This window comes from Microcebus murinus, chromosome 2 (genome assembly GCF_040939455.1).
Source record: "Microcebus murinus isolate Inina chromosome 2, M.murinus_Inina_mat1.0, whole genome shotgun sequence".
Taxonomy (NCBI): domain Eukaryota; kingdom Metazoa; phylum Chordata; class Mammalia; order Primates; family Cheirogaleidae; genus Microcebus; species Microcebus murinus.
The window spans coordinates 122608852-122636049 of NC_134105.1; the positions used below are offsets into that span (position 1 = coordinate 122608852).

General features: G+C 46.3%; 1 protein-coding gene across 2 annotated transcripts in view; it reads right to left on the minus strand.

Moving 5' to 3' along the window:
• ASTN1 (astrotactin 1) overlaps positions 1-27198 on the minus strand; it is a 315886-nt gene that overhangs the window by 179408 nt on the left and 109280 nt on the right. The gene's annotated exons all lie outside the window — the stretch shown is intronic.

The window sequence follows — 27198 nt, forward strand, 5'->3', positions numbered from 1 at the left end:
TCAGCCGGTAGGTAAAATTCAGCACAGGCACATGAAAAAAGACTCTCAGGTACTCAAGTTGTGGTATGGTTTCTCTGCTTCTCTAACCCAAATTGATGACAGGTGTCACGACATTTTGCAATGACTTACTAATTGTGCATTATAATGCAAATAATAACATACACACTGTTATGCAATATTAATATGCAATATTATTTAATAATCTTTTGTAACAATAATAATTTATAAAAATCATGCTATACAAATTCCTCTGAAATGCTTACCCATTCTATTTAGTGCACAGGTAAGTAGGTAGGAGAAATATAGGCCCTCCTGTAGACTAAGAAAAGGCATGTTCTATCCACCTTGTTAACTGCCCTTCTACAGTAAGAACTTGAACAACCAGTGCTTACATTCAATTACTATCACGTTACCGCAATAGATCATAATTCTTTGACATTTTCAATATTTTTAATCTTTCTTAGCTTTCTTAACTATTTTTTTTAACCTGTACTTCCATAGAGGATTTTAGACAGTTTCAATAAAAGTAGATGTTCTAGGATTTTTTTTAAAGAATTTAGTTAAATGAAGAAGTGGTAGACAGAATGGAAAAAACCCAGAATCAAAAACAAAAATCCTAGGTCAAGGTTTGTGGCTGGGAGCTTCCTGATAGCCAAATCAAAATGAGAAAGGCAAGATACACACATCTTATCTGACAAACGAAAGTTTATTGTGAGGAAAAAACTTCCTCCAGGCATTCAGCTCCAAATAGACTTCTACCTGGCGTCCACCCATGAGCACTCTGAGCAGATGGGTAGCTATCACACAAAGCTTTACAGAGGACACATGCTTTGCTGTGAGTTTTAGTATTAACTTAGCTGTGTTCAGAAAGTGTTCTTCATGTTTTTGTGTTAGCTTCAATTTTTATGGCATTAAAACACAAGAACAAAACATTAAGGTATATGTGTACTCAGGCAACAAGTAACAAGACAAAAACTTTGAAACTTAAAAAAAAACACTGACTGCAAGCACTGGCTGCAAAACATGGAATTGTTTTGCTCCTTATTCATCTTTGCATGAGTTTTCTGATTATTCTATTGATTTTTCTCAAAACTGTTAATGTTTTGTACTAGAAGTGCTTTGGGGGTATATGAGAACTCCACATGTATTAACGAATTTCTTGCAAAAAAGTGACATTTTAAAATATCTTTTTCTTTAAAAAAATCAATAAATCATTTCTACTGGCTTTAATAGAGATCAAACAAATGAAATCAGCTTTTATTTTATTATGAAATTGACATTTTCAGCACTTACCTGAGAGGCTGATATGAGGTTTGTCAGATCATTTGTAAATTTTAGAATTTTTATGTAACAATGTTTTATATAACATTCATGATAATTGCCCAAGGATGGAAAATGCTAGGCAGATCTTTCTTTTATGCTCTTTCCAGCCCTCCAGCCCAACCACAAGACTGTCTCATTATCTGACCTGTGCATTCATCCTGGGCCCTGGTCACACCTCCCTGCCTTAGCTAACTCCTACTCATCCTTCCAAGTCACTTCAGGACACAACCTCAGCCAGCTCCTCTCTAGTCTCACTGCACCTCCCGGAGAACCCTCCACATAACTCTAACCACAAGCATTTTACTTCTGATTTGCTCGTTGAGCTGATCTGCTAGACTACAGCCTTCCCGGGAGCAGGGGCCATGCCTGACGCCTCTCTTATTGCTTTGGGGTCAAGCATAGTGCGTGGCATAGAGCAGACAGTCAATGATTATTTTTGGGACAAAGGAAGGAAGAGAGAGGGAAGAAGGAAGGGAGGAAGGACTCATCAACTTTGACTATATCTCAATATGGGCAGCTTCTGTGTGGCTGCACACTAAGTTTATGTAAGTCAGCTGCTTACATGATTCATCCACTCAGTTCATCACGACATCATTCGACAAGCATTTCCTGGCACCTACTTTCACCAAGTACTTTTCTAGTGGCCACTGACACAGAGACATTGCAGTGAATAACACAGGTAAGCTTCCTGATCTCGTGGAGTTTCCATTCTAGTTAGAGGAAATAACCACCATGATTTGGTGTTTAAAGGTAGATGCAGGCACAAAAGGAAGATTAAAACAGATCACAGGTGCTGGTAACAGTTAGGCATTTCTTCTCTTCTCCAAACTAAAGAAACTGCAGTGGGTTTAGACATCTTGGGCTAGAGATAATCCTCTGGTAACACCCCATGGGCCAATGGAATCCTTCCCAAATCAGTGTCACATAATCAATAAATCCTAGAATAAAAGACTTTGGATCTATTAAATGTCACCAAAGTTTAGGGAGTCACCTGGGTTTTATGAACCCTTGGCAGAGAAATGGAAAAGCGGAGATTATGTTTCCAGCTACCATCTGTCAAGAGACTGCAGCCAATCAATCAGCTCACATTTCAAAGCTCACTTTCGCCCTAGGAGTAACCAGAAGAGTGAATCCAAGACATAATTAGTTATTCCTCAAGGCAACTGGACATACTGAATTCAAATTAATTCCTATAGGAATTAAATGATGATTAAAAAGTAAGAATCACATACACAAGCGTGTCTTCTGTTTTTCCTCAATAACAATGCTCAAAGGTGAGGGGCAAACACGCTCTCTCCGATGTGCCAACACTCACTCACATCTGTCTCTGGCTTTTACAAGACATTGACTAAGAGCAAGAAAAACTGTGTAAGCCCAAATGGAAACTCTGGTCATATTCTAATCTAGAGCCAAAATGTCCCAGGCATAAGGGTGTAGACAAAGAAGACAGATAACTATTCAAGGTCCCTTCCGATCCTGTGATTCCATGAGCCCACCGTAAAATCAGACCTAAGTCACTAGCCACATGAAGGTCCCCACTAGAACCACAGGGCTGAGCAGCTGTGTGACTCGGAGCACACTGCACAGCCTCTTTGCACCTAGCCCAGGCGCAAAACAAGGTGACTGAAAGAAGCAGCCACTCTAACAGCCGGAACATTTTCTAGTTGTCAAACAGGAAGTGGCTGTTAACTGCTAAATTAATGTTGGAGAGAGTTGCTGTGAGTTCTTCCTGCCCAGGAAAGTCAAAAGCCACAGGCAAGGGAAGGACGGACCTGCTCCTGCAGCCCAGGGGCCCTTCGTAAGCGGGCTCTCCTTCACTAACGGAAACCAGATGGTGCCGTCAAACTTGTGGTGACATGTTCTTGACCTCGAGGGTCCCTTTACTGCCAGGAGTCGCCCCAACTAGCAGAGAAACGGCCACGGCTTGCATCTCTGGCAGCTTCTCTTTTCTGCGGTGGCTGGTGAAGAGGGGCCATTCTCCTGCCCATCTCCTTCTCCATGAAAGACAAGAAAACACTTGAAGCATATTAAGCAGTGAGCTCAATTTATAAGTTATCAGGAACATCATCTCCCCTTGGGGCTTCTCTGAAGTCTTTAATCGTGTGGAAAGGCTTTCCAGTTGCCATGGGCCACCACGTTAATTAAGAGGCCTCAACATGCCTTCTGGGGCTCCTGACGTGAGCTGCACCACCGCCTGGGGCCGGCCCTGCCCGTCTGAGTAGCCCCTCGCTCAGGCACCCTTCAGAACGTCCTGCCCAGCTCCCAGGGCCAAGGGTCCAAAGCCCAGGGAAGAAATGAGTGATTTCCCACGATCCAATCTCATTACAATGCTATTTGCTGCTTAAAGAGAGGGACTAGGCACCCTTCCCTCAACAAGAGACAGACTCCGAGACTAAGAGCCTTCCAGGTCAGGCCGTTTGATATTCGTGTGCCCTTCCAACCTAACAAGGCTATCAGCATGTTCTTCTCAGGAGAAAACACACTTTATGGCTTTTTACCTGATTCATTAGTTAAATTTCATTTGGTTTTAGTTTGGGTTTTTCCTAGGTCTAGAAGGCTTAATACTATTAGGTTTGATCATTGTCTTTCTTCTTTAACCTGGGCAGTTTGTCTTCAATCCCTTTATGAGACTCGAGGAGTTTCATCTAATGAGCCCGGAGCCCTACAGGGACAGGCTGGAGGCCAGTGTGCTGGAGTCAGCCGGGCTATTTCCAGTCGTCCTCCTTTGGATCTTTTTATAGATCTGCTTTTTTGGGTCTTGAGATTTTTCCTGCCTCAGACCCTTGACTTTGCTGTCCCAAAGCAAAAGCAAAGGAGCACATATGTCCATTGGCCGCTCAGGCTCTCTGATCATGAGCGGCTTGGGTTACCTGTTGTTTGCCTCACTGAGCATGCCAAGGCCAGGCGGAGCTGGGTGAAGCAGGTGACAGAGGAGCCACTTGCCATGGGCTTGGCTGCCAGCCCATGGATCCCCTAACTCCAAAGACCGGCCCACATCTCTGCAGTGTGGGAGAGCAGTGAGGGGTGAGGCCACCGGGGCAGAGCCGGGGTCCTCCCGTCCCTCTGGGTGTAGACGGGACAGTCTCCTGCGAGATGGTAGTGCCTCGTCAGAAATGGCGGATGTGCCCCAGTGCCACGTGTTAAGAGGCCGGCCCTCCTATAACCCATGTGTGGGAGTTCCGTGTGCACACATGTGCACAAACGTGTATATTATGCATGACAGGCAGGCTGAGAGACAAAAGGGTCCACACAGAAGCAAAAGCACTCCAGGTCGCTGTCTCAGCAACCCTTGGGCAGAGCTGTGTGAGTCAGGCTCCCTCCATGAGCTATTGCACCAGTCCTTCAAAACTTCACAAGCCAAGCATGAAGCCAACAAATAAATATCGCCAGCTGGATAATGCTCAATGCCTATTCTTGGCCACGTTTCTTTCTTCTTTTCCTCTTTGTTTTTATGCAGTAGGTGATCGTGATGAAATGAAATAGTAACAATAATTTGTTCCATTAGGACCAAACATTAAGGGAATTATTGAATAAGTAACAACGGAGGCAGTGGGCACAGTATATACTAATGACCATTAGACTTCACCCCTCTTTCCCTCTGATCGTACTGAAGTTATTGAGCCCTCTCTCTCTCATTTCCTCAAAAGTCAGGCAGCCGGTCAAGGGGAGGAAAGGAGGTCTCAGGGAGCTAAGAGCTCCACGGGGAACACCTGGGGCTGAGAAATAAACATCCGCAATATTAAAAACCAGTCATCTCTGAGGGCAAAGCTAATGCAAGGCGCATGTGGGGGTTCCAATCACTTCAGATAAAACAGCCTGCTACGGAGCTGGGAAGAGAAGGGGAGGGAGAGTCGAGGTGTCAAGGTTTCTCTGAAGCTGGCACATACCCATCAGTAGCACTGCCTGAACCAGTAAAGATCGAGATCTGTTTCCTCCCCAGCCAAAAACGGAGGTGGGCCCTAAAGTCTGCACCGTTCAGAGAGGGCTGCTGGCCGGGGTATGGGTGGAAGGCCTTTCACACGGCTGTGCTTGGCTCACAGTCGTGCCTCACACACAGAGGTACAGCTTGATCTGCACGAGGTCTGTTGAGCCAGGCTCTAGCCAAGTACTCAGGGACCCTGCCCAGGTCCTCTTTTACAGTAAAACTTCCAATGGCACAGTCCTTATAGTGGCAGAGGTGAAGACCACATAGCTAGTGGTTAGTTTTGTGAAGATTTCAAAGCCCATGAACCACTATGAAAGGACTAAGCAGCTCTAGCTTTCTATAGCAATCCCATTACATATGCTTAATTCCTCTGTATTTTGTTATCCTAGTCCTATGCTGCCTTGATCCTATAGTATTGATACAATGGAGAAGGAATACTAACAATAAGTACTGTTTGTTAAATGCTTACCATGTGCCAGACATAGCACCTAGTGAATTATATTATTTCATTTAATCCTACCGATAAATATAAGTAGTAGAAATTACTATTTCCATTTTTCAATGAGGAAACAGAAGATCAGAGTAACTTAAGTAATTTTCGCAAGTTTACACAGTAGTCTGAGGCCAAACTGATACTGCTTTATGACCTTGTCATGAAGAAAAGAGTCCCCCACTGTGGCCTGAGCCATAATCACCCAACTTTCCATTTTCTCTAAGTAAACTTTGGACTCCTTTGTTCTTACACCTAACTCATGGGTTATACAAGTGAGGATCCCCGAATGCCTGCACTTAGTACTGTCTATGCTGCCTTTCCCAGATTCCCCCAGTCTCCTTCAGGTAAGCTTGATCATTAGGTTGGCCAAATGCAAAGCTTCAAAACAATAATTTAACCCGTATGGCCACAGACGGCCATACCTGTCAGGCTGTCATTTTGGTGCAGCGGGGGACACCTATGGAGATACCTGTTCTTGGGCAGATGTTGTCTAAAGTGAAACCAACTGTCTTCAGAGTTTCAGGACACAGGTGCTCAGCCGTGTCCCTGAGAAGAGTCTGACACACGTGTACACAGACTCGGGTCTCGCTGCCCTCCGTAAGCCTTGCTCTGGGAGGGGAGACCTAAGAGGAAGAGTGCATGTTTTCCACAACAGAACAGCACACATATATGACAGGCTGGGGAGAAATGCATAATAGTCAGGTCACTGATCCTGCCCCCCCCCCCAATAAAAAGAAAAAAACCTGTGCTGGCCAATAGATTTGGAGAAGATAAGAGAAAGCCTGCAGGTCATATTTTGTATAAGAACCCAAAGGGTGACAATGGGTGCAAGTCATTCAATGTTGATCAAATGCAAAGGTTAACAAAACTTGTCTACTTTGCTTTGTGCTCATAAAACTCCTCCAACTTGTAAGGGATTTGACCCACAACAGTCCACATTGAATCACAAGCCCAAAATTCAAATGCAAGCCCTGGAGAGAACAATGAGCGCCCATGGCCACATTCCTCCTAACTCTCCAGCGGTGACTCAGTCTTGGCAAGGAAGATGCACATCGGAGCTGAAGAATTGCAGCAAAGGGAACAGGCGAGGAAATTAAGGACTGAGAGGAGATGCTGGCGTGTGAACACGATTAGAGCATCCTATGCCAAGATCCCTTCCAAGCCCCCCACTCCTCGCCAGCCGGCTTCGCCTGGCATCAGAGAGCAGAGGGAGAAGACTGGCGGTCAGAAGAATCTTCTCTTGGGCCATGCACTGAGTGCCATGGCTCTTATTCCTGCCTCTTAACAAATTATTACATTTCTCTGGAACTAATCGAGCACAACCCTGGAGAAGAGGCTGGTCTGTGAAAGCAATCTCTGAGTGAGGTACTGACACTCTCATTATGGCAGGTTTCGTTCATTAAACCAGCAGCTCCAGCATCAGCAGCATATTGTCTTCAGCTAATTATGTTTTTTGCTGGCAAAGCTGTTGTACAAGTCTTCAGATCCTTCCCATCATTAATTTTAAAAAACAAACCAAAAACAAAACAAAAAAACCCCACAAAATCACCTAGCTGCCCCACTCTGCCTCCTCCCATAGCCCATGGCCATCCCATAGCCCATGGCCATCCCATAGCCAGTGCTGTTGGCTTGGTTCCTCTGGTTTCCCAGCCTTCCTGACTCATGTTTGACTTTTTCTGGAGGGAGGAAAAGGGGGTTGTCACAAAGAGAGGCAGAGAGCTCGCCGTGCATGCTTGATGTCTTCACGAGCTGACCATGGCTCGCCGCGTTCCCGGCCAGCCGCCGGCCACTTACACTAGGACCTTGGGCGCCCAGTGCTCGCGAGCCAAAGATAGGCCAGAGCAAAGGGACGCGGGCTGCCGAGCCCCAGCCCCAACCCCCCACCCCCCAGAAAGTGACAAAAGGCTCGGCGCTGCCATTGTGTGTCAGATTGTGATTTACCAGTCAGTGGCTCGACCCTGCAGAGTGAATCCACAGGCCAGCAGGGGCACTTCCGTGCTACACGCAGTCAGGGCTGCGGCTCCCGAGGCCACCTCGCCGCCCGGACGGCTGCCTCGTCCTGGGCCCGTCTCCCTGACCCCTTGGGGCCGTTCCTGGGCAACCCGCAACACCATTACAAATCAATTCGTAGTGTAGTGTTCACAGAGTGTCATATTTCTACGTTTAATAGCTGGGATTTATTTCTTCTACTCAACATTCAGCTGTGTCGCAAGGGAGAGGAGAGAGCGAGCAGGGACGGGGTGCAGGGCGTGGCTGTGCCTACCTCCGAGCCTTCGCCTGGCCTCCTCAGGCGCCCTCCCCCCCTGCCCGGCCCTGCCCGGCCCTGAAGCCCCCGCGCCAGTCCGGCCCGCCGCGCCCTCCTCGGACGGCTCCGGTCTCTGGGCCGCTCCGCCAGCTCGGGTGCGGGTGCGCGCATCTCTTAGTCGGCCCTTCGTCCCTACGTCTGCCGCTCCCCAACATCAGAGCCCTGACACACCCGCAGGCAGACCGCACGCCCCCAGCGCCTCGCTCAGCCCAGCGTGGGCGGCAGGGCCGCGCAGCAGCACCGCTGTGTCCACGCAGCCGCCCAGGCGGGCCGCGCGCAGCCGCAGCAGTTCCCGCGTGCCAGCGCGCGCTGGAGGCCTAACTCCGCCGGCCCAGCTTCCTCCGCCGGCCCAGCTTCCTCCGCCTGCCCAGCTTCCTTCTTCCCCGCCGGCCCGCCTTCCTCCGCCGGCCCAGCTTCCTTCTTCCCCGCCGGCCCAGCTTCCTCCGCCGGCCCAGCTTCCTCCGCCTGCCCAGCTTCCTTCTTCCCCGCCGGCCCGCCTTCCTCCGCCGGCCCAGCTTCCTTCTTCCCCGCCGGCCCGCCTTCCTCCGCCGGCCCAGCTTCCTTCTTCCCCGCCGGCCCGCCTTCCTCCGCCGGCCCAGCTTCCTTCTTCCCCGCCGGCCCAGCTTCCTCCGCCGGCCCAGCTTCCTTCTTCCCTGCCGGCCCAGCTTCCTTCTTCCCTGCCGGCCCAGCTTCCTTCTTCCCTGCCGGCCCAGCTTCCTCCGCCGGCCCAGCTTCCTTCTTCCCCGCGGCCCGCCTTCCTCCGCCGGCCCACCTTCCTCCGCCGGCCCAGCTTCCTCCGCCGGCCCAGCTTCCTTCTTCCCCGCCGCCCACCTTCCTCCGCCGGCCCAGCTTCCTTCTTCCCCGCCAGCCCAGCTTTCTTCTTCCCCGCGGCCCAGCTTCCTCCGCCGGCCCAGCTTCCTTCTTCCCCGCCGGCCTACCTTCCTCCGCCGGCCCAGCTTCCTTCTTCCCTGCCGGCCCGCCTTCCTCCGCCGGCCCACCTTCCTCCGCCGGCCCAGCTTCCTTCTTCCCCGCCGGCCCACCTTCCTCCGCCGGCCCAGCTTCCTTCTTCCCCGCCGGCCCACCTTCCTCCGCCGGCCCGCCTTCCTCCGCCGGCCCACCTTCCTCCGCCGGCCCAGCTTCCTTCTTCCCCGCCAGCCCAGCTTCCTTCTTCCCCGCCGGCCCAGCTTCCTCCGCCGGCCCAGCTTCCTTCTTCCCCGCCGCCCCCCGCCCGCGGCCGGGCTCCCTTGGCTGCAGAGAGAAAAGTTAGGGCCTCCCGCTAGAGTCTTCGCCCAGCAGGGCACTGGAGAGGGAGGTGCCTGCGACAAACCTTCGTCCTGAGGATGCGTCTGGAAGTCTTGTCTTCACCCAGCCTCTCTCGAGCTCGAGCCTTTCGGTGCCATCAGCAAGCATCCGTAAGATGGCCGCAGGCTCACTTGAAATGACAGAAATGTTTTTTCTAGTAAAATTAACTGACCTGCACGGGGTCTGGGCGCTCCTGCTCCACTGCACAGAGGTCTGCGTGAGTAGAGGCTCATCGCCAGAGGCCGCAGTTGGCCGCCACATTCTTACTGTGTGATTTCAATTATAGCAAGTGCTGTGCTGTCAAGGGAATGGTGCAAAACAAAGTCCCTTCTCTTAGAAACTAAAGTGCTGGTTTTTGTTTTTATTTATGTATATATTTATATTCACATTTATATCTCTGTTTCTGCAGAGTGACTGCAGGTAGGACAGAGAAGTTCTTGTTAACACCATTCTATAACTGGAGGACTTAAACTTGGCTGAACAGGAGGACCACACAGTCAGGACCCACAGTTGCCCAGTCCCCTCTGCCGCCGCCCTGTGACAATGAGCGCCACAAGCTGGGCAGCGTACGCCTGGCGCCAGCCACCACTCCATTTTTTTTCTCTCTCTCTCCATCAAGAAAGCATATCAGAATGCAAGTTGAGTGAGAATTAACTTACTATAGGTCATCTGTAACTTTGACGCCCCTCTAATGAGAAAATGCAACCAGTCACAATTTCCAGCACTTTCCTTATGATTTGTATCAAAGGTCCCTGCCACACCTCACAAATGATGGGGCCATACAGGTATCGTGACACTGCAGCAGAAGTGTGAAAGCAGGCCATGAGGACAGGAGACAGGAAGAACAGGAAGCTGTGGGCTTTGCCCAGGAGGCTGGGTCAGGGACGGCCAGGCTCCGGGCGCAGGGAGGGGCTCGCTTCATTGCATACATGGTCTCTCCCGTCCTCAGACCACAGCTCAGAACACTTGAAACTGGAGTTCTTACTCCGAAAAACTTTCACGGTGATTTTGCTCATTATCAATTAAAAAATTATATTTATACATGCACATATATACACACAGCAGGAGAGAGACAGACAGAGAAAAATGATCTTGTGACCCAGCCACTTCTGGTGTGTATGACAGTCTTCCCTGAGGATCCTGTTTCATGAATAAGTGAAGGGAGGAAGCAGGTGAGGGTTTAGTGGAGAAAGGGAGCAACAACAAGAGAGGAGACCCGAATAGAATATTCCATCAAACAACAGAGCACGTGCATAACAATACAGAGGAAAGTGCCCTGATGCAGAGCCAGTGCACCTGAGCCAGTGCACCGACTGGCATCAGTCGGTGCACCAGTGTACAGTGCACCAGTCAGTGCACCAGTGCACCAGTGTACAGTGCAACAGTCAGTGCACCAGTGCACCAGTGTACAGTGCACCAGTCAGTACACCAGTGCACCAGTGTACAGTGCACCAGTCAGTACACCAGTGCACCAGTGTACAGTGCACCAGTGTACAGTGCACCAGTCAGTACACCAGTACACCAGTGTACAGTGCACCAGTGTACAGTGCACCAGTCAGTACACCAGTGCACCAGTGTACAGTGCACCAGTGTACAGTGCACCAGTCAGTGCACCAGTGCACCAGTGTACAGTGCAACAGTCAGTGCACCAGTGCACCAGTGTACAGTGCACCAGTCAGTACACCAGTGCACCAGTGTACAGTGCACCAGTGTACAGTGCACCAGTCAGTACACCAGTACACCAGTGTACAGTGCACCAGTCAGTGCACCAGTGCACCAGTGTACAGTGCACCAGTCAGTACACCAGTGCACCAGTGTACAGTGCACCAGTGTACAGTGCACCAGTCAGTACACCAGTGCACCAGTGTACAGTGCACCAGTCAGTGCACCAGTGCACCAGTGTACAGTGCACCAGTCAGTGCACCAGTGCACCAGTGTACAGTGCACCAGTCAGTGCACCAGTGCACCAGTGTACAGTGCACCAGTCAGTACACCAGTGCACCAGTGTACAGTGCACCAGTGTACAGTGCACCAGTCAGTGCACCAGTGCACCAGTGTACAGTGCACCAGTCAGTACACCAGTGTACCAGTGTACAGTGCACCAGTGTACAGTGCACCAGTTAGTACACCAGTGCACCAGTGTACAGTGCACCAGTCAGTGCACCAGTGCACCAGTGTACAGTGCACCAGTCAGTGCACCAGTGTATAGTGCACCAGTCAGTGCACCAGTGCACCAGTGTACAGTGCAACAGTTAGTACACCAGTGTACAGTGCACCAGTCAGTACACCAGTGCACCAGTGTACAGTGCAACAGTTAGTACACCAGTGTACAGTGCACCAGTCAGTACACCAGTGCACCAGTGTACAGTGCACCAGTTAGTACACCAGTGCACCAGTGTACAGTGCACCAGTCAGTACACCAGTGCACCAGTGTACAGTGCACCAGTGTACAGTGCACCAGTTAGTACACCAGTGCACCAGTGTACAGTGCACCAGTTAGTACACCAGTGCACCAGTGTACAGTGCACCAGTCAGTACACCAGTGCACCGGTGTACAGTGCACCAGTCAGTGCACCAGTGTACAGTGCACCAGTTAGTACACCAGTGCACCAGTGTACAGTGCACCAGTCAGTGCACAGGGGCACCAGTGTACAGTGCACCAGTTAGTACACCAGTGCACCAGTGTACAGTGCACCAGTCAGTATACCAGTGTACAGTGCACCAGTCAGTACACCAGTGCACCAGTGTACAGTGCACCAGTTAGTACACCAGTGCACCAGTGTACAGTGCACCAGTCAGTACATCAGTCAGTGCACCAGTGTACATTGCACCAGTCAGTGCACCAGTGTACAGTGCACCAGTGCACCAGTCAGTGCACCCGTGCACCAGTGTACAGTGCACCAGTGCACCAGTGCACCAGTGTACAGTGCACCAGTGCACCAGTCAGTGCACCAGTGCATCTGTGTACAGTGCACCAGTCAGTGCACCAGTGCATCAGTGTATAGTGCACCAGTACACCAGTCAATGCACCAGTGCATCTGTGTACAGTGCACCAGTCAGTACACCAGTGCACCAGTTAGTGCACCAGTGCATCTGTGTACAGTGCACCAGTGTACAGTGCGCCAGTCAGTGCACCCGTGCATCAGTGTACAGTGCACCAGTGCACCAGTCAGTGCACCAGTGCATCTGTGTACAGTGCACCAGTGTACAGTGCACCGTGTACAAAGCCAGTGCACCTGGCTCCCAGGCCACTGACCACACAACCTCTCTGAGCCTCAACTTTCCATTTGTCTGACGTGCTCACCCTTCCCCATAGGGTTGTCCCTTCATTCCCGAAGTCCTCTTGGCCTCCCAGTGAAAGGCCCAGCCCTCTGCGAGGACACAGCGGAGCCGACCCTCAGGCATGGGGGCGCACTGGGGTAGATGGGCATGCGCAGATGGGGGCAAAGTGGATGTGCAGCCCGGGCGGGCAGGAAAAATGTCTCAGAGGGAGTCAGGGGACAAAGCTGAATTTTTAGGAGAGTAGGAAGAAGTGATCCCACTCAGAGGAGAGGAAAGACATTTTAAGCCAAAAGGCCAGCGTTAGTAAAATCGCAGAAGTGCTAAACACAGAGGAGGGACAGGACGGAGGGGCAGCTTGAACTCAGAGCGGAAGGTGAGGGGGTCAGGTGTGAAAGGCCTAACACCTTGGGAGTTAGCCTGGTGATGGTGAGAGGGCCGTTCTGAGGAGGAGAAGTCAGAGGACAAGAGTGACCGGGTGGAAACCCTGCGTCAGCAGCGAGAGCCGAGGGCCCTGCACCAGCAGGGCTAGTGGAGAGGGAAGAAAGGAGAGATTTAGAGACATTTGGAAAATAAAATGAGCAGAGCTTAGTGAAAGGGAGGGCATGAGAAAAGAATCCCACGGCCATGCTGGGAACAGGGACATGAGACAGGGGCATAGAAAGCAGGATCTGGGGTATAAGAACAGATAGGAATGTTGAGATCTGTCACCCCAAAATGAGAATGCTGTGTTTGTGCAGAAGATTCTCAAGTGAAATGACTTAACAGTCTTTTTCCTTTTGACTGTTCTTTCTCTGCAACCCTAGTGACCTGGAATAATTAGGTAGGTAAAGCGGCATCTAACATAGATGCTGGTGAACATTTCTGGATGCAAACCCATGCCTTTGAATGCACTTACAGTATCACAGAGGAATAGTTACATGGCCCACTTCTCACTCTCACTTTTTTTCATTAGATGAAATCAGGTGAAAATGAACATCAGAATCGTCTGATCAAAGAGCCAAAGGAGCTTTCAGAGGGCAGATGCCAGAGGGGCTCAGAAAGCAGAAGGAAGCAGGAAACCGGAAGAAGAAGTCTCCAGGGCCTCGGAGAGGAGCGTGTTGCTCCTGACAGCAGGGGCTGGGGCGTCCGCTCGGCCTCGTCCTGCTCCGGACGCTGTCCTGAGAACCAGTGAGGCCACCTGGAAGGGGGGAGGCCCCTGCAGGGCCCGGCACCTCTACCCAGCACGGCAGAGCCCACCAACCTATCAGGGGTTTTCCTTCGAAAGCAGATCTTCCCCCATAAGGTGTAGCTGCTGTCCCGGGAACAGGGCACACGGCAACAACAGCAATCACGCCCATGGAAAGAAACACAGAAATGCCTGGGCTTGCTGGGAATCACTCTGCCTCTGGTGTCACCCCAGCCGTTTTAGGCAGCAGGATAAACATCCCCTTGTACTTGACGTTCTCCAGGGGCGTTTCTGGGAGATGTCTTTTTCCCAAATCCCCCAGAGCTGGAGGCCAGAGTTCTTCACGGTTTGTTCCCTCCCATGGTCGTGGGGCCGCTTCTACGAGTCCACCCCTAAGAGGCCCCTGGAGCACTTCCTGCTGGCAGAGGTTGGGGGTGTGTCCAGACTCCCTGGAGACACTGAGGCACAGGGCAGGCTGCCCGCAGGTCAGCAAAGCCAGGGCACCTGCAGAGAGGCCCAGAGGGCCACGTGGAGGGTGCACAGAGACCAAACTCCACAGGACCAGCCAGAGGCTCGCAATGGGAGGTGACAGCTGCTTCCCAGGATGGATCTTCCTCCGTTCAACCCACCACTTTCCCCACAGACCACCATCTCATGCCCATAAATGGGGGGAAAAAGCAGAGTTGCCGCAGGGAATGGAAGAAAGTTATTTCATGTATTCCTTTCAAGTTGTGTCGCCAGGGACTGCTAGGGTCCCGAGTGCCCTTCACTTTCCCATTCCTAGATGTGAGAGCCGGAGGCAACTTGCAAGGGCAGCCAGCCTGGGCCTCGCAAGGCACAGGACAAGCCTACCTACGTGCTCCTGGCACACGGCGTGCGACGGCTGGGGAAGGCGTGGAACAGCTCTATGCTATCCTTTATTTTTATAAAATATTATTGTCCTAACCTGTATTGAAATAATTAACTATAACATCAAACCCATGATTTTATTGACATTTTCATCTCAGATAAGGCTAAAATAACTTTGCACTGGAAAAGCCATTCAATTTAAATAAGATTATTCAGAAAATACTGATACAGATTGCATAAAAATGCAGCAATAAAACATGAATGCCTAACGTTTTGAGAACACTTATCTCACCGAAGCCTCTCATTTATAAACGAGAAACCTGAGGCTCAGAAAGGTCCAGAGGCTTGCCTGAAATTTTACAGGCTTTTGAAAAAAAAAAAGGACTGTAATCAGAGCATCCTGACTTCAAATTTAGTGATTTTATGACAACATCAGGCTCTCGCCAGCCTGCTGTCGTCACTGCAGAGAGGAGGACACAATCTGTGCGAGCACAGCTGGGTTTCAGCCCGTGTCACTCTGCAGCGGAAGCCAGCTGTGAGCAGAGCCCTGGCTGGGGCCTGTTGGTGCTGCCCCATGCCAACCCCAGGTGGAGTCCAGCGAGGGTGATCCTGCCCTGGACAGGCTGAGGACGGAAATGCTGAGGCCACTTGCATCCTCGAGTGGTGCACAGAGTGGGGCTGGACAGACACAGCCACCTGAAAGCTTGGGATGGTGACTTGGATGTACACGTTCCATGACATTTAGGGAACAAAAAGAGAATAACAGAGGGTTAACATCACTCCTAGCATGCAGAGCCCTTCTCAGTTTGCTCTGTGTGACAGCTCACTTCACTTTGTAAGAATATGTCTGAAAGCCCACAAATGCCAAAACCTGACATATTCACTCTTAGAAATCCCAAGTGCATGCACATCTCAGGCCAAAAGCCTTCCATCTTCTTCCTCAGACAGAATAGTGGACTGCAGGAAATGAACTGTGAATCCTTTAATAAGCATCTGGTGTGTCTGATCTCCCTCACAGACCTCCCATACAGCTATGTCTTCCTCCTGCTACTGGGGAGCAGAACTCACAGCTCAGGCACCCTAAGCAGTCACGCTAACCCTAAGTGCTGAGATCGGGAGCCAGAGCCCAGCAGGTCCCAGGCGCTGTCCAGGGAAGCGCCTGCTGCTGTCAGCCATAGCACACATTAATAAACCGACATCTGGTTCATCCCGAGTTAGAAGGCTGCTTGACTCATCTGTTGCTATTCATGGATGTCAGCAGCAGCGACAGAGGTATCAGAAGAGGGGACTCCTAAGTAGCAAGGCAGCAGCAAGGAGCACCTGCCCTCCCCAGACTCATCATGGCGGCCCCTGCGCAACCTCAGGGAGGGCCACTGACATCAGCCTCTCACGCAGAGGATGCATTTAATGACCTGTAGCAGATACTTAAAAGTGTCGCAGCTGATTTTATAAGGCAAGGTCTAAAAATGGTTTGTCCACCCTGAGCCTTATTAGCAAGACCACAAGCCACCACTGACTCTTAAAGTAAAGACACGTATCAGTCCCCACACAAACCAACTTTATCATGACATCAGGACTGGGAGCGTAATTCTACTTTAATTCCTATACATTTATATTAGGCATTGTGCTATAAGAGGATATTTAATATATCCAGGCATTTCATAAAATGCTGTGTATGTCAAACTTGAAACCTAGTAGGAGCTATCAGCCTCACAAGGGATAAAAAATAGCATATTTGCTAATAAGTACCCTGTTTATACTTCTCTTGTCAAGTCTAAGCATAGTTTTGTTTTCATCAACATCTGTCTTTGCTAAACCCATCAGTGCCTCTCAGGAGAGGCTAATGTGCTTGGCTTTCACCTGAATTTGTGAATATCACATGCCTTGAATTTACAGTAAGAGCAATCTTTGTCAATGCCTGCTGCAGGTGACAATTATAATCAACCTATGGGGCTCTGGCTGTAACTAGCAAATTATTATATTACACATTGTAAACAGGATCCTAATGCTTCTACCAAGTTGTTAGATTTTAGTCTTTGTTTAGTCTCTGTAGACAAAATGAGGAGAATGTACTAAATCAGGGTCAGCAAACTCTGGCCTCCAAGCCAAATATGACCCACTGCCTATTTTTATAAATAAAGTTTTATTGGAACATGGCCATACCCATTCATTTACATATTATATATGGCTGCATGGGAACTACACTGGCAAGAGTTGAGTAGCTGAAACTGAGCTTATATGACCGGTCAATCTGAAAATGTTTACCATCTGGTCTTTTACAGACCCCTGGCCTAGATAATTTTCTGCCAGTTCTCTCTGAAGTGTTCTCTCTGTGTATATAAGGCTGGCTACATCTACTGTACCTAAGTCTAGTTTCTCACCAGCCAGGGCCCATGGGCATGGGGTTGAGGCAAGATTTAAAGGTGACCTCAGGCCTGTGAGAGCATCCCAAAACTTTAGAGAGGAGCAGAGGGTAAGGGAAAGACACTAGAGAAAAGACAGTAGCACCAGAAATCAGAACCTCTGAGGCTTTCATCAGTGTTGGCTGTGAGCATCACCCACCATGCCATGCCTTATTTCCCGTGTTGTGAGTGCGAGTAATGCAATCTTTATATGGGTCAATATTTGGGTAGGAAAGGAATTCCCATAATGACATCATTTGGATTGATTAAATACAAATAAATTAGTGAAGTTCTTTTGGGGAGGTTGGAGCTGGGATTATCATTCTAAACCATAAGATGCCTGCTAGGAAACTCTGTAAACAATAAAACAAAGGTGGCCTAACAAATGCCCTAGATGTACTCGACCGCACCCTAGTAATGGGCCTATTCTGTTGCCCCGATGTTCCTAATTGCCTTGGTCTTTTCCCTGAGCACAATCCTCTAGGGCTCTCGTGAAAGGTTGCTATGATCCCAGCTGCTTTTCCAGCTCCCTAAGGTGGTAGGCCGCTGGGTCACGCACTGCATGCAGAACTGTTACAGGCAGCTTGCGTGACACACCCTCCCTAATCAAACGCCTCCCCACCCCACAAGAGTCTACCTAGCTAATATTTACTGGGCACCTCCCATTGGCCAGGCAATGTAGGAAATCCTTGTGAGAATCATCTCATATAATCATCAAAACACCCTATGACATTAGGATTTATTATTATTCCCATTTTATGGATAAGGAAAGTGAGTTTAGAAGGATTAAGCAATTTCTCCAAAGGCACTAAAAAATCTAGTAAGTGGTTTAACTAGGACTTAAATTGGTTTCTATAATAGCAAAGCCCTTGCTGTAAAATACCACACTAAAATTTAATAATGTAGGAAGATGTTTTATTAGTGGTTCAGTCTCATTGCTTGTTATTGGTCTGTTCAGGAGTTCTACTTCTTCCTGATTGAGTCTTAGGAGCTTTTGTGTCAAGGAATTTTTCTATTTTCTCTGTGTTTTCTAATTTGTGTGCTTAGAGATTTTCATAGTATGTGGAGATGATATTCTATATTTCTGTGATGTCAGTTGTAATATCTCCTTTGTCATTTCTGATTGAGTTTGAGTCCTTTCTCTTCCATTCCTGGTTAATCTAGCAAAAGGGCTATCAATTTTGTTTATCTTTTTAAAGAACCAACTTTTTGTTTCATTGATCCTTTGTATTTTTTTTCCATTTCATTTAGTTCTGCTCTGACCTTAGTTATTTCTTTTCTTTTGCTGCCTTTGGGTTTGGTTTGCTCTTCCTTTTCTAGTTCCTTGAGACGTGTATTTAGAAGATGACAGACCAGATGGATTCACAACTGAATTTTACCAGACCTACAAAGAAGAGTTGGTACCCACACTGCAGCAATTATTGAATATTAATAACATTGAGAAGGAGGGAATCCTCTCCAACTTATTCTATGAAGCCAGTATTACCTTGATACCCAAGCCAGGAAAGGACACAATATAAAAGGAAAACAACAAACCAATATCCCTTATGAATATAGATGCAAAAATCCTCAATAAAATACTAGCAAACTGAATTCAACAGCACATCCAAAAAAAATAATCCACCATGACCAAGTGGGCTTCATCCCAGGGATGCAAGGATAATTCAAAACATGTAAATCAATAAAAATGATTCACCACAAAAACAGAAGCAAAAACAAAGACCATATGATCATCTCAGTAGATGTATAAAAAGCATTTGACAAAATCCAGCACATTTTCATGATAAAAACCATCAACAATTAAGGCATAGAGGGTACATATCTCAAGATTATAAAAACCATATATGACAAACCCACAGGCAACATCATACTGAATGGGGAAAAGTTGAAAGCATTCCCACTAAGAACTGGAACCAGACAAGGGTGCCCGCTGTCACTTCTATTCAACATAGTGCTGGAAGTCCTAGCCAGAGCAATCAGGCAAGAGAGAAATAAAGGGTATCCAAATCAGGAAGGGGAGGTCAAAATATTACTTTCTGCTGACTATATGATCTTATACCTAGAAAACCACAACGATCGCACCAAGAGACTCCTGGAATTGATAAATAAATTCAGCAAAGTCTCGGGTTATAAAATCAATGTACATAAATCAGTAGCATTCCTACACATCAATAACAGTCAAGCTATGGTCAATTTAAAGACTTAATACAATTCACAATAGCTACAAAGAAAATAAAATACTTAGGAATATACTTAACAAAGGTGGTGAAAGATCTCTGCAAAGAGAACTATGAAACACTGAAGAAAGAATTCAAGATGACCCAAACAAATGGAAAAACATATATTCATGGATTGGTAGAATCAATGTTGTTAAAATGTCCAGACTACCCAAAGTGATTTACAGATTCAATGCAATCCCCATCAAAATACCAACATCATACTTCACAGACCTAGAAAAAATAATACTACATTTCATTTGGAACCAGAAAAGAGCCTGAATAGCAAAAACAATCATAATTAAAAATAGCAAATCTCAAGGCATCACATTACCAGATTTCAAACTACACTAAAAATCTATAGGAACTAAAACAGCATGGTACTGACATAAATATAGAGACATGGACCAATGGAATAGAACAGAGAACACAGATATAAACCATCCACATATAGCCAACTGATCTCTGACAAAGCAGACAACAATATACACTGGGGAAAGGAAGCCCTATTCAATAAATGGTGCTGGGAAAATTGGATAGCCACATGCAGAGGAATGAAACGGGATCCATATCTCTCACCACTCACAAGAATTAACTCAAGATGGATAAAGGACTTACATGTAAAGCATAAAACCATATGGATTCTAGAAGAAAATATTGAAAAAAATGCTTCAGATATTAACCGAGGCAAAGAATTTGCCTTTTGAAGTAGCTCATATACCTCCCCACGATAGCATCTTGCCCACTTCTCCATGTATCTTCTTAATCTTTAAGTGAGAGGTTTCTGCTATGTTAGCTAAAATAAGTAAAATTATTCCACAGCCTGGAAACCTGGAGAAACCACCCAACCCTGATGCCACAAAGTAGGAGAACCTTGTAGCAGAGTGGAGTCTGGAGTCAGATACACTTGCCTTGAATCCTGCCTACCTCTCATGGCATATGTAACTTTGGCCTCTGATTTACTTTGTCTAAGTCTCAGTGTTCACGTCTGAAAAATGGGGGAATTAATACCTATTTTATAAGATTGCTATGGGAATTGATTGAAATTATGCACGAAAATGACCCCATATAGTGCTGGAGTCACAGTGATGGCTTAGCGAGCAATAGCTTTATTGCTATGAATATTACTAGTTTTTAATATTGATTAAAACCCAATGGAGATTACGGCTCCTGCTTTAAAAAGAATCTTCAGGGATTTTTGGAACTAAGTACTTGAAAGTAAATTATTGGCTTCTATATCAAGTGAGCTAGATTGCTGTACAGAATATTACATTAACTTGTTAAAAGACATCAGTATCCTTTTGAAAATTTGGCCTCTTAGCTATTTTCCTTGCTGTCTGGAGAGAGGAGGACAGCTTAAAGCCTCTATGAACTTCAGAAAAGAGAAGAATAGAATTGCAAAGAAAATGTAAAGAATGGAAAAGAAGGTAGACACTCCACTTGGCTCTCAGTTCTGCTAAAGGCCATCCTCAAATATTAAATATTAATAATATGATTAAATGCTCCCTGAAAGCAGAATCTTATCTTATTCATTTTCTATGTAGTTAGTATCTTCAAAAACACTGAAGTCTAAAAAATATTGGTAAATGAAATAATCACTATCTGAATGAATGAATAAATGAGTCAATGATTCTTTTAAATCAATGGTAGATCAATAACATTTAAAAATACTTCCAGTTTCTAAAAATTCCCTGCAAAATATGAAAGTATATGTATGAAGAAGCCTAAGTTTGTTACATGACTTTCACAATTTTTGAGTTGGAATTCCCCAACTACCCACTTCCCTTCCCTGCTAATAAACCCACTGCCAGCTGTGAGGTGGTGCAGCTGAAGCCAAGGTTAGCAGGTGGGATTAGCGAAGCTGAGCAGAATCTGAGCGTCTAGGGTTAGCCTCCTGGTACAGCTACAGAAATATCTGTGTTCCGCAGTGGTTGTGGGTCCTAGTGCTCACAGAGTTATTAGTGTCAAAGTAAACGTGGGGAAAAGTGTCAGAAGAGTCTCAGCAGTCAAAAATCAACAAAACAACAAAAGCTGGGAAAGACATATGATAAATATTTATCAGGTTCTCACTTGGGGCCAGGGGATGAGTTGGGTGTTTCTCAAAAGATAGAGTCTGGATTCTGCTAGTGCCTTGATCAAATCCTGACTCTGCAAACCAATAGTTGTTTAATTTTGGGTAAGTGACTTAGCCTGTCCAGTCTTTGGTTTCCTTATATGTAAAATGAGATAACAAACCTTACTTTTACAGTATTGTGATGAGAATAAAAAATAAGGTAATATCTATTGAAAGCACTTAAAACAGTGTCTGGCACATAGTAAGTGCAAAATAACATTTCAATAATGATGATGATGATGATGATGAAGTCTATCTTTGATTCTTTGAACATCTCTACAAGTTAGGTCTTTGTATGCTTGTTATACTGAACAAAGAAAATGTGGAAACAGGTTTTCAGCCTTTGCTAAAGGAAATGGCTCTCAGCTGTGCCGAGAGCAGGACTGTGCCATGTAAGCCCACCTCCCCACTAGAGCCACGGAAGTTAGGATCACATCCACCTATGGGACAGCTTGAAACAAAAAGCTTTCAACAAATGGGAACTCCAGTAACAAGCTAGAGCCACCTGCTTCTTTCCCTAATGAGTTGGAATGAGAGGTGAAAGCAAGGAGCTTGACAGCAGTGGGAACAAAGTTGTAAACACTGAAAGTAAGAGAAGTCAGCATGGGTCATGAGTGAGGTGACATTATAAGTACATGGAAATTCCAACATATAAAGGCATTGAAATGGAGCAAGATGTATAGAGCAGACAAGAGTAAGAAGCTGCTCATAGCAAGAGGAGCAGTAGAACCAGGTGAGCAGAGTCACGCCACACACCATGGGGGCTGGGGGCTGATAAGGTAACTTGGATCTTCAACAGCCTTCTAGTTCCAGCCTTCATGAAAACCTGCTTTCTGAATTTTTTTTAAGTCAGGAGAGTACTGTCTCCTTTATTTCCATATGAATTTCTATGGCAAAACTCCATTTCAGAGAAGGCCTAAGTGGATCTCCATTCTCTAAAACTAAAAAGCCTAACCAGTGTGTTCATTTTGTAGAAGAGATAATGAAGCTTCCAAAAAGGCCAGCAAATTACCTAAAGTGGTAAAGCCAGGATTTGAAGCCCACTCTCCCAACTCTAAATCCAGTCTTTCTTTCCACTACACCCTAGCCATCACTTTACTGGAGCGTGGGAGGGCACCAGACAGCAGCAGAATACACGAACAACAGAAACAGCTAGTGGACTCACTCGTACTTGTGCCTTGTGCATCTGAGCAAGAGATGTGGATCCACCCCGTGGTGCCAATGAAGGAGGTCTGCAAGCCAAACTTTAGTTGGCACTTGGCTTAGCCCGTAAATGGACCCTGGCATTTCCAGACTTTTGCACATCAGTCTTTCGGAGACAAAGGGCAAAGAGGTTTTGTTTCAGGGATCTTACCAATTATTTTAGGAACTACCCACCATTTTTTCTAATGGAAGACAAAATACACAGTGATGGCAGGTGGGCAGTGTGACCAGTAAGTCAATCCAGTCCCATCATGGATGGTTGAAATTTCAAGAAATATCTTCCTTGAACTTTAATGGAGATCTGTCTTTTGGTATTTCCAACTTACTACTCTGGTTCTGTATTTTTTGGAAACATGAGACATATCTAAATGTCTCCATTTGTTTCTTAAAGATCAGGAGGGCTGGATCTAATAAATTAGGGCATCCTAAGTTGAATAAAACGAAGAATATCAATTGACCATAAAGCTGCAAAAGTGACCTTGATTAATGAATTTGCTAATGAGTTTTTGTAACAGGTTTGCTGAAGACAGAAGGTACTAACAGAAAAAGCATCTAGCCCTCTCTCCTGTGCCTATGGACACTTAATAAGTACCTAATGACCTTGATGACACAGCGATGGCCACCCTTGGAACGGCTCCTCTCTGCCCTGCCAGTGCTCTGCTAGTGGCTATGCTCTAGGAGTGAAACCAAGCACATCTCCGAGCCAAGCCACACGTGCTGTGCAGGCAGCTGGACGGAACTTGAATGAAACAGTGAGAGCAAAGATAGGGGTTTGGCGCAAAGTTGTTATGTAGCCCTGGAAACATGATCCTAGAGGTCCCCATCTGTGGGCTTTGTGCTAACTCAGCCCCAAATGTTACTTTTCCAGAATGGACCTTTCTAGAATGCTCATTCTATCTGCTGCACATTGGGACTCCATAGTAGCACCTGTAACTTCTTTTGTCTCCAAACTTTGTTCTCTACATTGTTTCTCCCAAGAGTGAACTCTGTACCTTGAGCTCACCTGGGGCTCCTAGACACAGGAATTCTGGGTCAGGCTGAGGCCTCTGATGGCAGCCAGCAGTTGAAGGCCACGGGTGCCTGCAGGTTCTGGCCAATGAGCTTAACACGGTGGGCTAGTGGTCCTGAGCTGCTCCCAGGCTCGAGTGATGGGTTCTGTTCACAAAATATTCAGGGGGACAGACCTCACAAAGATTTTTTTCCCCATAATTGTGAATTATGCCAATTATGCCTAAGAAGGCTGAACTACAAAAGACATTCTCTACCAGTGGGAGTTATTAATACACAATAATTATATATACATACACACATACACATATATATGTAACTGAAGCATTTTTGAAAGGCTGCTTGCTATGAAAAATGTACTTAACCAACCTATATGCATATAGGAAATCTATTAACACTTCCATTATTAATTACAAAGATGAAATATATAGATAATACATTTAAATTCTATTATGCACCATTAAATTCCTTTGCATACTTTAAGCAGAAAAATGTAGATCATATGGTAAATTAGCAAAAGTATAACATGGAAATTTCATACACACAGAGTCTGAATACCTGATGTGAAGTCATATTAAAATCTAGTCTTCTATGGAGTAAACAATTTGCCTTATAATTGAAGAATTTCTTGACTTTGAATTTAAACTCACACACAGTTTTCATTTACTGATTCTGTTTACACTTGTCTAAGAGTTTGCAAAAGAGTATCCTTGTGTACTTTCATAGTTCTGAATGTCAATTATCTTGCAAAATTTGAAATAAATCTCTTCAGCCAAGTTTGAATCATGCAGGACGTTAAAATACATCGTTTGACCCTCAAAGCAATAATGTAAGATTTCAGTAGGGAAATCCAATTATTCTATGCAAGGAAGAAAGAGTACCTCTTTGGAAAAAATAATTCAAACATTTTAGGATGTGATTGAAAAATAAGAAAAGCAAAAGGTTTTTCAAAGTTTTAAATTGCCAAGCTCCCAGCTGGGGTATTGGTTTTCTGCAAGCCCATGATTTCGCTGATGGTAGATTTATACTGTGCACCATATAAGAGAGGACTTGCAGATTCTCAACTGTACAATGTCATAAGGATACAAAAAAGGTTTTCTTTTATTTCTCATTCTCTTATTACTTATAGTTTGTGTTTAAAACGAAACATAGTCAATGCAAATATAGAAATGAACAGTGGTCTCTGTGCTGAGGCAATATGGATGAGAAAAGTGTAAATAAAAATAAGAGAAATGTAAACTTTAAAGTTTACAGAAGCATTATGCACACATTGGAAATATTTGGGATTACCAGTTAAGCTTTTAAATACACATTTTCTTAAGAAGAGAGGAGAAGTTGGACATATTTCATGTTTTGATAATAACTTTAACTTTCCCCTTCTTCAAATTATACTGTTTTGATCCAATCTGAAAACTGCATCAGTATTAATTGATAGAGTTAATGAAAAATAGCTTTGCTTCGGTTCCTTCATAACTAACAGAGTTTGGGTAATAAGATTTCATTTAAGTGCATTTCAGTGCATAAGACTGTTACAAGTCAAAGCATTTTGCTATCTTCTGACATTTATAATGCTGTCATCCAGGTGCCTCAAGTAGCTGCCTACTTTACCTCCAAAGTGTATGGTGTAACGGATATCAGATAAGTCTACCAATCCTTGAGTATCTTAAGAAGAAGCCATCAGAGACTCTAAGAACAACATCTTCAAACAGGCTTCCCTCAGGCTTGATTTCTAAGCTGAGGGCAGACACACAGCTTCAGACTTTGAAACTGTTTCTGGCATAGAGTCCTAGGGACACGGAGGCAGCACGTGGGGCATGTGTGAGGACTGGGAATGGAGGCGAGGAGAGACGGCCAGGCGGGCTGCATCCGGCTGCAGCGACCAAGCCGTCTTTGACAAGGATGGGAAGGAATACTTACATCTTCAGTTCACCCTGAGATCCCTGTGCTGCAGAAGTCAAAGGCCTTCCTGCATTTTTCATAGAGATGTGGGTCTGTCCACTTCCAAGGGGCCAAGCCAGAGACAACATAAGACTTTCCCACCCTCACCCTTTGCCTGTGCCCTTTTTACCTCTGTCTCCTCCAGCCTGGTTGAAAATAAATTAGAAGAAACTAAATTAAAGCTGAAGGAATAATCTCTTCTGTTTTACTTGGAAACTAGAATGTCACTAGGGTCTGCCATGGGTGGCTAGTGGCAAATGACGGAAAGAGCCCAGAGACAGGGCCAGGGCTGACTCCCACACTCTCCACGTGAGTGCCCACTGCCCTGCGACGCCCGCCCCGCATGTCGCCTCCGAGAACACCAGTGATGGCGGGCTTCTCACGGGGGGGGGGGGGGGGGGGGGGTTGTTTTAAAGGTACAGCCTATTTGCTAGAACCTTTTGGCGTTTTTGATCAGCATAATTCTATCTTCAAATCCACTCACTTCCACCTACACGCACACACGCACACACGCACACACGCACACTGCTCTAGGGAACTTGCTGATGCACTTCATTCTGAGGATAGACGGTAGGGTCCTTGCTACACTGAAGATATGAAGCAGCACCCAGGACAAGGCTCGCACTGTCTGTCTCTCTGCAGCTCTTCATACTGTGCCCCAGACCCCCACTAAACTCCTCTTCTGGCATGTCGCCTATCCTAACTTCTTGTACTTAAGGGCTGTCTTTCAGATACAATCACACCCAATATTCGTCTTTGGAAATCTCTAGGTACTTCTTCACCCTAAACATTCCGTTGGTGTAACAGAGAATGGTTCTTTGAAATGGTCTTGGACAAAAAATAAATGAAATCCAAACCAAACAAAAACCCCCTATGACCACAATTGCTTCCCACATTGATGGCAGGATGTGAATGGCTGGTAGGAAATCATCCCCTTTTTAAATCAGACAATATTATAAATGTGTGGACAATCTGCCTCCACATTTGTCAGCCCAGTCAATGCCGGGACTGACTCAGCTGACTCACCTAACCTCACCACTCTCTGGAAACTACAAGCTACACTAAAGAAGAAACCCTTCCGTGAGAGAGGAAGCACTGGTCTTTGGTTAAGGTGATACAGGTCCTGTAATTCCTATGCTGTAAACCTCAATTAATTTGTCAGTATGAGGCAGAGCAATCTCATTTATTCTCCTGCCTCTGGCTTTATCTGGATATTGAGGTTTACATTTGCTATTCAAAGACTCCTTTCTCTACCACATAGTTTAAACAAAGTGTATTGTGTACATGGAAGTAACCTATCAAGCCAGTTATTTATGGGGACAAAGGCCAAGGAAGAAATGAAAGAATTACATTCTGAGATTTTGTCAGAAATTTTATGGGGATATTTTCCATGTCAATTTTTTGGATAATGGCCATTTTTATGTATCTAAAATATACTTGGTTTCTCTCAGTCTCATGTACAAAACTTACCAGCATATAGTGATAGTACCAGACCAACAGATGAATTAAGCTTTAGACTAAAACCTGGGCTGGCTCTGTGCTCTGTGCTGAGTTTCCTAGCAGTGAAAGAGCACATGCCCTCGTGTACATATGCCCTGGATAATCAGTCACGTCCCAGCCTGCTGGCATGCTACCCTATGAGCAGATAATGTGTGGGTTTGTCAATACGATATT